The sequence below is a fragment of the Spea bombifrons genome, chromosome 1 (assembly GCF_027358695.1).
Source record: "Spea bombifrons isolate aSpeBom1 chromosome 1, aSpeBom1.2.pri, whole genome shotgun sequence".
Lineage (NCBI taxonomy): Eukaryota > Metazoa > Chordata > Amphibia > Anura > Pelobatidae > Spea > Spea bombifrons.
The window spans coordinates 40,248,958-40,261,661 of record NC_071087.1 but is presented as its reverse complement, the minus strand read 5'-3'; positions in this window follow the sequence as shown (position 1 = coordinate 40,261,661).

The following is a 12,704-nucleotide window of genomic DNA, read 5'->3' as shown; positions in this document are numbered from 1 at the left end:
GGGGCAGATGTGCATAACTGGGGCAGGTTGGCAAAACACATGGGTCTTGTTACACCTGGTGTTAAGCTAATACAGCATTCAACGATAAGAACATCATACTAACAGCCAAGCAAAGTAACGGCAGTGTGATGGTCTGGGATTACTTTGCTGCTTCATGACCCAGGCAACTTGCCATAATTGAAGGAACTATGAATGCTGCTCTCTACCAGAAAGCCCTAAAGGAGAATGTCCGGCCATCAGTTTGTGACCAAAAGCTCAAGTGCAGTTAGGTTATGCAGCAGGACAATTAGCCAAAAGCACACAAGCAAGCCCACTTCTGAATGGCTCAAAATAAACAAAATGAAGATTTTTGGAGTAGCCTAATCAAAATTGGTTGATGCATAAGGAGGCCCCTGCAGGTGACCAATAGAGTCGCTTGCACGGCTCTTTAACTCCTCATGGGGAACTTGGCCTGTCTCTCCGCTCCAAGAGCTAAAGGTCTTTAACTCCTGATGGCGTTATCTACGCAGCATCGCAGGGGTTAACGGGAGTGGAAATCCATAGGTTCGCCGTCAGGAGTTAAATGTCCATAAGAACGACTTTATTGGTCAACGGCAGGGGCCTCCTCTGTCATCAACAAATTGGTTGATGCCAGAGGAGGCCTCTGCAGACGACCAATATAGTCGTTCGCACAGCCCTTTAACTCCTGATGGCAAACCTACGGATTCCACTCCCGTTAACCCCTGCAATGCTGCGTAGATAAGGTAGGCTAGATGGGGAAAGGACCAGGGAGATTAGTAAACGAAGACGAAGATGAACACGAACATTCTTCGTGTTGTGTGTCTTCGTCTTTGTACACGTTTTGCCGCCGCCATGTTCGTATGTTCGGTATTTGGACTGAACAACGAAACCACACCCTTCATGTTTGTTTTCATGTTTGCCCGAATACGAATGCACAAGTCTAGCCTTAATCTGGCCTACATCAGTCAAAACTGGATGGTGAATATGACTCATTAAAATAGTGCTTTAAGTAGGTGTCTACTTGTTATTTTGAGTGCAATTATATATTTATACTATGGAATTGACATGTGCTTAATATGACTTGAATATCACAGCAGAGACTTTATCTTTACGGGATGTCATAAGAAATGTTATTATCTTCATTTATGTGGTAACATTATAGTGTATTCTGAAGATTTCAAATCTTAATACTTTTTATACCATCATCTTTATTGACAAATTAACTGATGGATAGGGCATTTTAATTATTTAGAAAAGTTCTCTCAACCCTTTTTAGTACAAAATATTACATTTAACGCTCACATTTTTTGACATTTTGTGACAGAAAGTAGGGAGCATATTATACAAAATTAAGGACTTTCCTGAAATGTTAGATCCAAAATAAGCATTAATTTTATACATGAATTCATATTAAATTAAACATGTTATGGTATATTTAGTTGGTCACACATATTTAATAAATAAATAATTATGTATTATTGGTGCAGTGGTATAATCAGGCAGAATCATACAAATATCCCTCCTAAGGAGTACTGGTGACAAGATATTTTTAACTATTTCAGTAACATCAAAAGTGACATTTTCTGCAACTCCCCTTCAAATCAATAACATCATGGTGTTCGCAAGATTCTCAAAATATTTTTGCAATATTAAAAGTTAAGGCATTCTGTTGGTTAATCGTGTGTCTGAAGCTAGGTTTTAATATCTGAACTGTAGGATATAAATGTAATCTCACATTTCTGCTGAAAACGCAATGACCTTTCTCTTGTAGCTGAAATACATGTCAGTGACTATAACTCTGGATGTTGTTTTTTTTTTAATATAATTTAATTAAGCATGACCAAGCATTGACGTTACAACCTTGGATGAGCTTATGTTACCTTACTTTAAAATAGGAGAAAGACAGAATTTGGTGGCAAATAATACATAACTGTCCCTTCTAGACAGACTATTTTTCCTGATATAAAGATTCAGATCTTAATCTGTTCCTGGTCTCATTTTAGATTCAGTATGGTTTTATGCCTATCCCATGTATGTTTAAATTCCTACACTGTTTTGACCTCTACTACTTTTACTAGTAGACTGCTCCACTGATCTACCACCATCTCCATAAAGTAAAACCTCTTTACATTATCTATATGCCTCTGGCCCTCTAGTTTTAGATTATGACCTTTTGTTCTAACATTTCTCCTCCTTTGAAATAACCTTCCCTCTTGTGCACTGCAATTTATTTTTGGATCTTCAGTGAGAGACATTGTCAAATGCCTTACTGAAATTTGGATAAGCTATATCTACTACTCTGCGCTTCTCACCCTAATAAAGTTGGCAACAAATATATAAACATAATATAAATGAGAGGTTTTGGTTATATGAATTGGCCAAAGCATAATTAAGTTCACCCGTCACATCAAGGCACACTCTCAATAGGGTGAGAAGCTACTCTCACCTCCTACATAGATTTTTTTATCTTTCTCTGTAAACACTATATTATATGTTAGCTATAAGCAATGTGTTTTGGATTTAGTGGCTTTCACTCACTTTATTCATAGTGATGTATCAAGATTATTTTTTTAAAAAATGTTAGCACAAACCCAGCAGATGTTGGGCCATCTTCGGGAATAAAGAGTGGTCAAATGGTAACAGATGATCCTGCAATAGATATATGTAATTTTCACCATCTTCCTATTCACAGATTAACATACAATCAATTGTCTTGAAGGCAACAAAGATCCATTTTAACCTTATGCAGAGAGTGTAGAAAGAAAAATTGCTAATACATAGTCTGGATCAAAGGTCAAAGTAAGACTTTGCATATGAGTGTAGTTTGTTTTCGAAGATGCTTCTTTTATTATCTAAAAGCTTAGTTATGTTGTATCCTCACTATTTTGTCTGTAATACGACATCCCCTCTTGGTTTATGTTTCTAGATAGTAGTTAATTCATTTTTATACATTTTCCTGAGAAAGCCAGAATGTACCCATGGTTTATGGAGAGTCAAGGAAGGTCATCCCAGAATTTAAGCCAGATCGTTTTTAGGTAGTGATAAACAAACTGGTTAGGCCTAAACAAACTAGACCAAGACCTAGGACTGCACAATCAGAAGGATAGTCTGCAAGGAAGCTAAAACATGTCACTTCTCGCAAAAGAGAACTTTCACCTTCACAACAAAACTAAATTAATTTAATTGAAATTATTTATTGATTGTGTTTTTGTTCTTCATGTATTTGGTCTAAAAGTTGGAACCATTTTACCTTAGGGTAGTTAATATCTGCAACAAAATAAACATATAAATAAGTTTCTTTGTTCTGAAGTTCTCTCCCCTCTCCTCATTCTACCCTTACAAGAGCACCCAGAACCATAAGGTAGCAGTAACATAGCAAATGAGCAAAGTAATTTAATTGGAGAAGTAATCATGCAAATCTCGAGAATAGGATGTTAAGATAGTTGCTTCTCAAAATGCTGGCTTCAGAAAATATAATGGAAGCTACTAATAATACACAAAATGGAGGCTTTATGAAGGCCCAGAATGGAAAAAAAATGAACCCATCTATCAGAAATACTGGAGAAGATGCCGGACAATTATTGGTATGAACTGATGTAATACAATGTAACACCTAAAATGAATTTGATCATATGGGCTGACATTAATTCACGTAGTAATATAAGACTTAGTAAAAAAAACATTTTTTGTGGTGCACAAATGATCAATGTATGGGTTATAAATGTACTGGTTATATTGCATGTGTGCTATGATGAGTATTATCAGCTGCTTATATTTATTTTAAATTTAAATTTCTCTGCAGCACTGAAGTGCATAATACAGATTATTTCCTTGTTTTCCAATAAACTAGCACTTGCTCACTTTCACACGGTATGAATTTTAAATATAGGAAGATATAATTGTAATTTTCAAAATGATACCAAAGCAATTACATTATCATATTTACTGTTAATACTTATTTTTCTGTAGTGTGCTTGATTATGAAATTTAACTGCATTATTAAATATTGGAAGTATGAAATGGGGTAAATGCCTAAGAAAAACAGAGACCGATTCATAAGAGAAATAGCCAGACAATTGAGTGTTTATCATCAAAGTCATTGTTAATCTGAGCTGATATGAAAATGCATTTTAAATGTGACATGTTATATTGATTTTGATTAAAATAAAAGTACGGATTTTGCCATGGTTAAATTTAAATGTATCATATTCCTCGCTGAGACTAGCAAATGGACTAACTTTGATGGCCTACTCAACACTGGTAGAGAGCAGATTGTTGTGCAGTGTAACCAATGAACAGTAAATATAACAAAACAATGATTGATGATTGCTGTTCTTATGTGTTCTTTCTTTATCCACTGCTCCTTGTGTCTTCTTTCTTTGACTGTTTCTCTAGGGACATCATGGCCTCCCGATCACACCCTCTCTCCTGTTGCTCCAATTGGGGAGAAGGTGTGTGTGGAAGCTCTGCAATTTTGCAAAAGTTCACCAAGAATTGGCCTGGAGTTTGTTTTGTTTGTTAGTTTAATATACAGTTTTTTCAGATAAACTAATGTCTCAATTGTTAAATTTAATAACCGAACTGGAACATCCTTTTTGTGCCTCAAATGCAATTGGCAAGGAAAGCGACACAGGAATCTTGTAAGCTATGCCATTTATTACAAGTAACCCTAATCGGGATTGGTAATTTATAATGAGATTGTTCTGTATTGACTTTATAGTTTGATGAAGGGTTTCCTCTCTGTGCGGGCCTGAGAAACTACCACTTTACCCTGAGATCCTGAAATTGGGGCAAAAACCCAGAGAGTTTCCGGATACGCTTATGTGACCCTGCTGAGTGTCTACCTCCCATGGCACCTCAGCACATGCTGGCCCGCCCATCAAGTCCAAAATATGACCAGGCCTCCTTGCAGTATTCTGATTGGCCCCGGTCCAGCCTCTGAGTTATATCTGATAATGGACAGATGCACATGACAGATAACATTTTCATACAAAAACATTAATACAACTTAAATAGGCTTACCAAATATTTAAAAAATCACAACAAAAAAATAACAGAAAAATGTAAAAAAATATTTTCTCCTCTAGTAATGAGTACTTTATTGCTTGTAGATAACCTAATCCAGAATACCTAATATAATACAGTTTACCAACTTGCACTTACTTTAACCATTTTAAAACTGATCACAATTTGAATGCACTGTTTATTTGGCCTAGGGTTTTATTTTGTTTGTTAGTTTGATGTGCCTGTTTTTTTCAGATAAACTAATGCCTCAATTGTTTAAATTTAATAACCAAACTGGAACATCCTTGTTGTGTCTCAACTGCAATTACCTAGGAAACCCACAGGGAATCTTGCAAGCTATGTCCTTTATCACAAATAACCCTAATCAGGATTGGTAATTAATCTGTGAGATTGTTCTGTATTGACTTTAATGTTTGATGGAGGATTTTTAGCCTTAAGCCCATCAGTAAAACTCACACATCTTATCGTTAGCAAACTAGGCGACTTTTAATGGTGATGTCTTGTACTTCTCATTTACAATCCTAATCACATCATTGATTTCAGTAATCTTTTCTTCAGTAAGAGTGGTTATTAATTCTCTCAAAGCTGGGATCTCCCTTTTTTTAACTTTGTAAATCACGATAACGAAAATTAAGCCAAGGTAATCCTGCTCCACATACCCTTTACAGTAGCTAGGCCATCCGAGATATTTTAGTCAGTGGCGTTAAAGCTTTATGCTAGCAACAAGCTTAAGCTCTTTGGAAAAATATATAACCTGGTATTTATTCAGCTCGGGAAAACTTTCACTCATACCCAGAATTTGCTACTCTTTTGAAACTTCAGCGGAAACAATGTTGTTTCAGCAAATGGTTTCCACATAATTTTGGGTCACATGCATTGTGACATTTACTTCAGATTTCTTGGTGTTTGTACAATGACAAATGTGACATTTCCTGGAAAATACACTGTTGGAAACTGTCAGTTTCTGATTGCCTTCTCTGAGTTACCAAGGGGGCAAACGTCGCAAACGTCTCAAAGGAACAATTGAAATTTTGTCTAGCTCTAAAATAGCGTACCTAGGGTATTTGGCACCTGGGGCGGATCCTGTATGTGGCACCCCCCCCCCCAAACACACACTTTAAAACTGCATAGTTTCTATCATAATATACTGGCACAAACATTGACAGGGGTACAGCACAACTGTTATTATAAATTGAGGCACACATTGACAGGGGTACAGCATATCTGTTATAATTATATACTGAGGCAGACATTGACTGGGGTACAGCATAACAGCTATCACCACTTCAGTGTCCGGCTTAGTATAAAGTAGGGATGCACCGAAATGAAAATTCTGGACCGAAACCAAAAATTCAGCATTCAATTCATTCACTTGGCTGAAACTGAAAATGACCCACCCACCTTTAAAAAAAAAAATCCTAAACTTTTATTAACACACCAAAATTGGACAAAAAAATTAAACTATACATATATATATATATATATATATATATATATATATATATATATATATATATATATATATATATATATATGATTGTTAACAGCAATCACAATCCTATCATGCCCAGGCATACCCAGATTCTAGCATGTACTTGCAGACTTAGCATGATAGGAGTGTGATTGCTAACAGCAATTACACTCCTATAATGCCCAGGTTTTACCATGTACTAGTTGTCTGGGCATTATAGGAATGTGATTGCTGTTAACAATTATATATATACACAACATCCGCTGCTGTTACTGGCACTTCCGCCAGGGCTTCTACGAATGGGCACCGGAAGGTCATGTGACGCCGGCGCTGCATCATAGAAGTCCCGGCTGAAGTGCCGGCAGCAGGGGAGGTTGTCTGCGTGCACTGGCTGTCGGAGAGGAGGATCCTGCAGCGCTGCGGGGAATATGGATCTTAGTCTTGTAGTCAGACCTCTATTTGAGGTCTGATTATAAGACGACCTCGAATATGCCGGTGGGGTGGGACCCCCCTGATGAGCGGCACCCGGGTTGGAATGCCACCCCCCCCTGCTAGGTATGCTACTGTATATACACATACATTTATAAGTACATACTATCCCAGTATATTCTCTTTAGAAGACATTGTTCAGCATTCAATCAATCCTGGTGTTCCTTGCCCATGAAAACAGCACTCAAGCTACACATAAGTGAAAATATCATTAATAGGGTATGAGGTATTTTTTATTTTCCCTTGAAATAAAAATTAGATTTGCTTTGTCTCCAGACATTTATTAAACGTATTACAGCCACTGCAATTCTCTACTGTACATTATTTTCTTTAATATATGCAAGATTTTTTTCCCATGATAAATCCTTTCTTTTCTTACGTGGTCTGCAAAGCTTGATTAATAGTCCTAATGTAGCCATTGTATAAATTACTTAATGCATAGATTATATATCATTAGCAATATTGACAAGGTGTCAAAGACCTTGTAGGCTAAATAAAATGTTTTCATATAAGTATATGAAAGCAATAACAGATTCTAATTTGGGATATATTTTATTTATACAGACACACACATATGTATGTGTGTGTGTGTGTGTGTGTGTGTATGTACACCAAAAAATAAAGACACATGCTTTAAAATGTTGATGTTTACCAACAGTTATAATGAGGGTGCTGGTAATTTTAATGTTAAGTGTTATTGTTTTCCAAATATGTTCAACTGAAAGATATATATGGTCCTATATGTAAAAGTAATTGCCCCCATATTACTAAATCAACCAATTAACCAAATTTAATTGATAATTGGTTTAAATTTTAGAAAACGTACCCAGGCATGATTACTGCCAGCCCTGAACATCTAACAACATGAATCTAAACATCAATTAAATAGAACCTGTCTTGCAAAGTTAAATAAGCTAAAGGGTCTCAAAAAGCAGAACATGATGTCACAATCTAACAAAACACAGGAACACAGGAGAAATAAAGTCATTGACATCTGTCAGTCTGGAAATGGTTACAAAGCCATTTCTAAGGTTCTGTGACTCCAGCAAACCACAGTGAGAGCTTTTTATCTACGAAGAAAACTTGAAACAGTGGTGAACCTTCCCAGGTGTGGCTGGGTGACCAAAATTCCCCCGCTGACTCATCCAGGAGGTTAAAAAAGAACCCAGACTAACATGTAAGGAAGTGCAGGACTCACTTGCCTCGGTTTGTGACCTTAAGCTCAAGGGCAGTTGTTTTATACAGCAGGACAATGATCCGAAGCACACAAGCAAATCCACCTCTAATGCCGCAAAAGAAACAAAATTAAGGTATTGTAGTGGCCTGGTTAAAGTCTTGACTTGAATCTGATTTATATGCTATGTCATTTCAGTTGATGTCAGTTCATGCTTGGAAACTCTCCAATGTGGCTGAATTAAAACAATTCTGCCAAGGATAGCGGGCTTATATTCCTTCTCAGTGATGTAAAAGACTCATTGCCAGTTATCGTATTTCAGTTGTTGCCACCAAGGGTGGCACAAGTTATTAGGTTTAAAGGGGCTATTACATTTTACATGGGTGATATGAGTTTTGATTAACTATTTATCTTCAATAAATGAAATGATCATTTAAAAAGTGAATTTTGTGATTTCTCACATTGCCTTTGTCTTATATTAAAATTAGTTGAATGATCTGAAACATTTAAATGTGACAGATACTTTTTCATGGCCCTGTACATCTTGTGATCCTCCACATCTGTGTGGGTTTATCTTGTAAATGTGTTTTGTACTCTTTTTGTTAAGTGAAATATTATGCATGTACCCTTGAAGAATACCATGTTCCTGTCCTATATGATTTATTCCCCATGCATAATTTGGTACTAAGCATTTGTTCTTATGTTATGCTGTACAAGTATTCCCAATCTCAAGCACATAAGAGTGCATATTATGGATATATATCTGCATTGGACTTCATGAAGAAATCAATAGATCAGTCACTATGATTAATCTACCAATATGGAAGCAGGGCAATACTTAATTCATGTACTTTCATGAACCACAAGGACAGAAGGGTGGAAAACATTGCCCTACGACCTTAAAGCAGAAATAGGTACAAGGATATATTGCTCTTCAATACCTGCTACTGTCTCTGTAGAATTCTGATGCATTAAAGCCTAGTGCTCATTTGGCTAACATGCCATTGGCTTCAACATTCCCATTTGACCTCACGAGGAGATCTGTGTTTCAGAATTAAGTCTAATTTAATGCACAAGCCAGTTGCTACTGCTGATCCCTAATCATCCATACTGGTTCGTCACTCTACATTGTAAAATCTTCCTTCCAGCAGTAGTGGTTTTTCTGTAATATGTGTCATACCCTGAGAGAAACACAAGGATTTCACACGTGGATGTAAGACAAAACTTTATTATCAGTTTCCCTTGCTTCTTACATACTCAGGCGTAAATAATATATATAGGCAGCAATATGAGCATCATGTATTCATTATTCCACCAATCAGAGAACAAGATAGAACCGCAAACACCTGTGCTGTTAAAACAGAGCATCACAACAACACTTTTTTGTAAACAGCTATACACATAGAACAAGGTATCACCCTTAGATCATCACAATCCTCAGCAACAACTGCCCTTCATATTGAGAGCTTCCAAGATGTACACAACACCTCCTACAGCTATACGTCTTTACTCATGCAGAGACAGACTAAAGGAATACTTGTAGAATACAACCAAGATGCATATCAGAATGAATCACGCATAACAAACCTTAGCAACATTTTAAAAAGATCTCATGTTTCTGTTTTAGACAGAGCATCATGTCAAGAAAACTGGATATAATCATGTTCTATTACTTTCCTGATAATACCAATTTTATATTACACACGTTCTATCATTTATGTTCTCTTAGCAATATTATTCTAGTGTTCTGTTGATCTGGTCATTTGGAGAACTAGTCGCAGTAACCATACAAAGCTCCTTCTGTATTTTATATCTGCCGTACAACAAACCTTGCCCATAGATTCCTGCACAGTGGTTATCATTATAAGCTTACTATTATAATATTTTTCCATGGGATTCACAATCATTTTGCCCAGCAATTCATCTTAATAAAATAACAAATACCTTGCATTTATAGTTTAATACACAAAAAAACTATTTCATTGCCTTTTCGGAATAAAATAATCATAATATATTTATTAAAGACCCTCCTAAAGTGTATATAATGATTGCAACTATCTTCCCTTCCTATTTTCTAAATTTGCATTAATTTACTTCTTCCCTAAGCGACTCAGGCAGTCTTTGTATGTCTGGGATCAAAGCATTGAGAGGAACCTGATTGCTGTGCTAATTTTGCCAAAGATGTAGAGTAGTACCTTTATATAAAGGGGAACTGTCACAATCTAGACTGTCCATCAACCTTGCCATGCTGGTATTTATTTAATATTATTTTTTATTATATTTTCTATTTTATATTCATTTTCACTTAACTAATAATAGGGGGAAAAAACACATCTGTTGTACTCTATGTGGGAATTGTAAACTTGCTGTCACATGTTTTAAACATGCTGCTGTCTCAGTTATTTTTTTCAGTTATATTTGTGAGAATAACTTGCAGGAAAACAGTCATGTAAAACAATCTCTAGATTGTTCTTATATGATCTCGTAAAATAATACAGGCAGAGTCCAGAAAACATGAAAATAGAGAATGTGACAGCAGAACAGAATCATTTGGCCCATCAAGTCTGCCAGCTTTTTCCCCTGATGTAAATAATGCACCTTAATCAGTACTCGTCCTAGATTCAGGATGGCTATATGCCTATCCCATGCATGTTTAATTTTCCTCACTGTATTAGCTTCTACCACATCTGATGGGAGACTTTTCTACTTATCTGCCCTTACATTACCACTTTTCTCTTTGAAACTATACATATTAAAAAATCTCTTAGATTTCCTGATAATTTGTATTAGTTCTTCTTTAAGATTCATGGATTATAATGGTTACCATCATCATTGTTTATCAGCTATGTGAATTGTCATTATATGTCATAATGATATATATATATAGATATATCTATATATATATATATAGATAGATAGATAGATAGATAGATAGATAGATAGATAGATATATATATATATATATAATTATAAATGGTAAACCAGAGGAAGGTCTCACACTGGCCAAATGTATTTACCTTTACCTTTCTAATTCTACCACATACAATTGGGACAATTCTACTATTTAAATGTAATTTATATTTTTAGTATTTCCTAAAAAAAAACACCTTTATTTACAAGCAAGGATTGAAAGAGAATGATATGTTCCTGATCCTGAATGTCACTAGAAGCAAGTAAAAAAGTCATTCACTAAAGGAGAGCTTCACTATTCATCATGAAGGGCAACATACATGCAAAACAGGCTGAGTTTGCCATGTCATTTCTCTTCATATACATTAACATATATAGTACCTATATATATTTATACTAATGTTCTAGTACTATGTATTTACATTGCAGGGTAGGAAGAGGATTAGCTATGCTAGTTGTGCCACAATAAGCCAAAGATCTCAACTTCCTGGAGGTCATCTTGATATTAGATATTGCCAATATTTCAACATGAAACGTGACAAAAGCTGAGCAATGTATTTTTCTTGGATTTTTTTTTTTAAAAAAAACTCTCATAAAACCTTCATCTCTGCCGCCAGAAAACCTTCATAAATAAGGTTTGTTTTTTTTCTCTTCAGAAAGAAAATACACCATAGAACATCTTATGAATAAATAGCTTTTATTCCTAAAAAGACTGTTGACCTTCAATCAGGCATAGTTAGTAATCAAGAAAATTGAGACGCATAAGTACTATTTACCTCACACAGAGAGCACAAGAAGTGGATTGTTGGGATAAACATTTCAGGACAAGAGTGATATGGAAATACATTGAGAAAAAAATCTTACTAATCTCCTAAACTAAGAGGTGGGTTGGAATTATTTGAAGTCATTTGCTGACATTATTAATGCCACTTATCAAAAAAGTGGTTTTCCAAACAAAAGAATAAATGTAGTCAGATGCAAACAGAAATAGAAAATATAAAGTATCCATTATATAAATAGGTGGAGGACCATGTGGTATATTTAGTATATCTCTATGGCTAGATATTTTAGCATTTAGTAACATTTGATTAACACTATTTGCTGTTTATCAAAATATCACATATATCAGATATTAGGTAAGTGATAATTTTACCTGGTATAGCAATTCATCTTACACGGAAGCATAGAATTTGACAGCAGATAAGAACCATTTGGCCCATCTAGTCTGACCATTTTTCCTGATGCAAGACTTAATCAGTTATTGGACTTGTCTTAGATTCAGGATAGCTTTATGCCTATCCTATGTATGTTTAAATCCTACTATACTAACCTCTACCACTTCTCGTGGAAGGCTATATATCTACCACCCTCACAGTAAAAGTAAAAATTCCTTAAATGACTTCTCTACTTAATTCTATTATTTTCTTCTCACACCAACTGGCTGTCCATTGCATGTACATATTTACAACTTAACCAATAATTAAAAGAAACCACAAAGACGGTTTAAATTGGATACAAATGACCGTAGCTTTATTACAGGGTATTAGAGGCATTAACAAACATTAGCCATTCAAAGTAACCACAAACAATTATATATAACAAAATACAATCCGCCCTTTCCTAGCCAGATTGCAT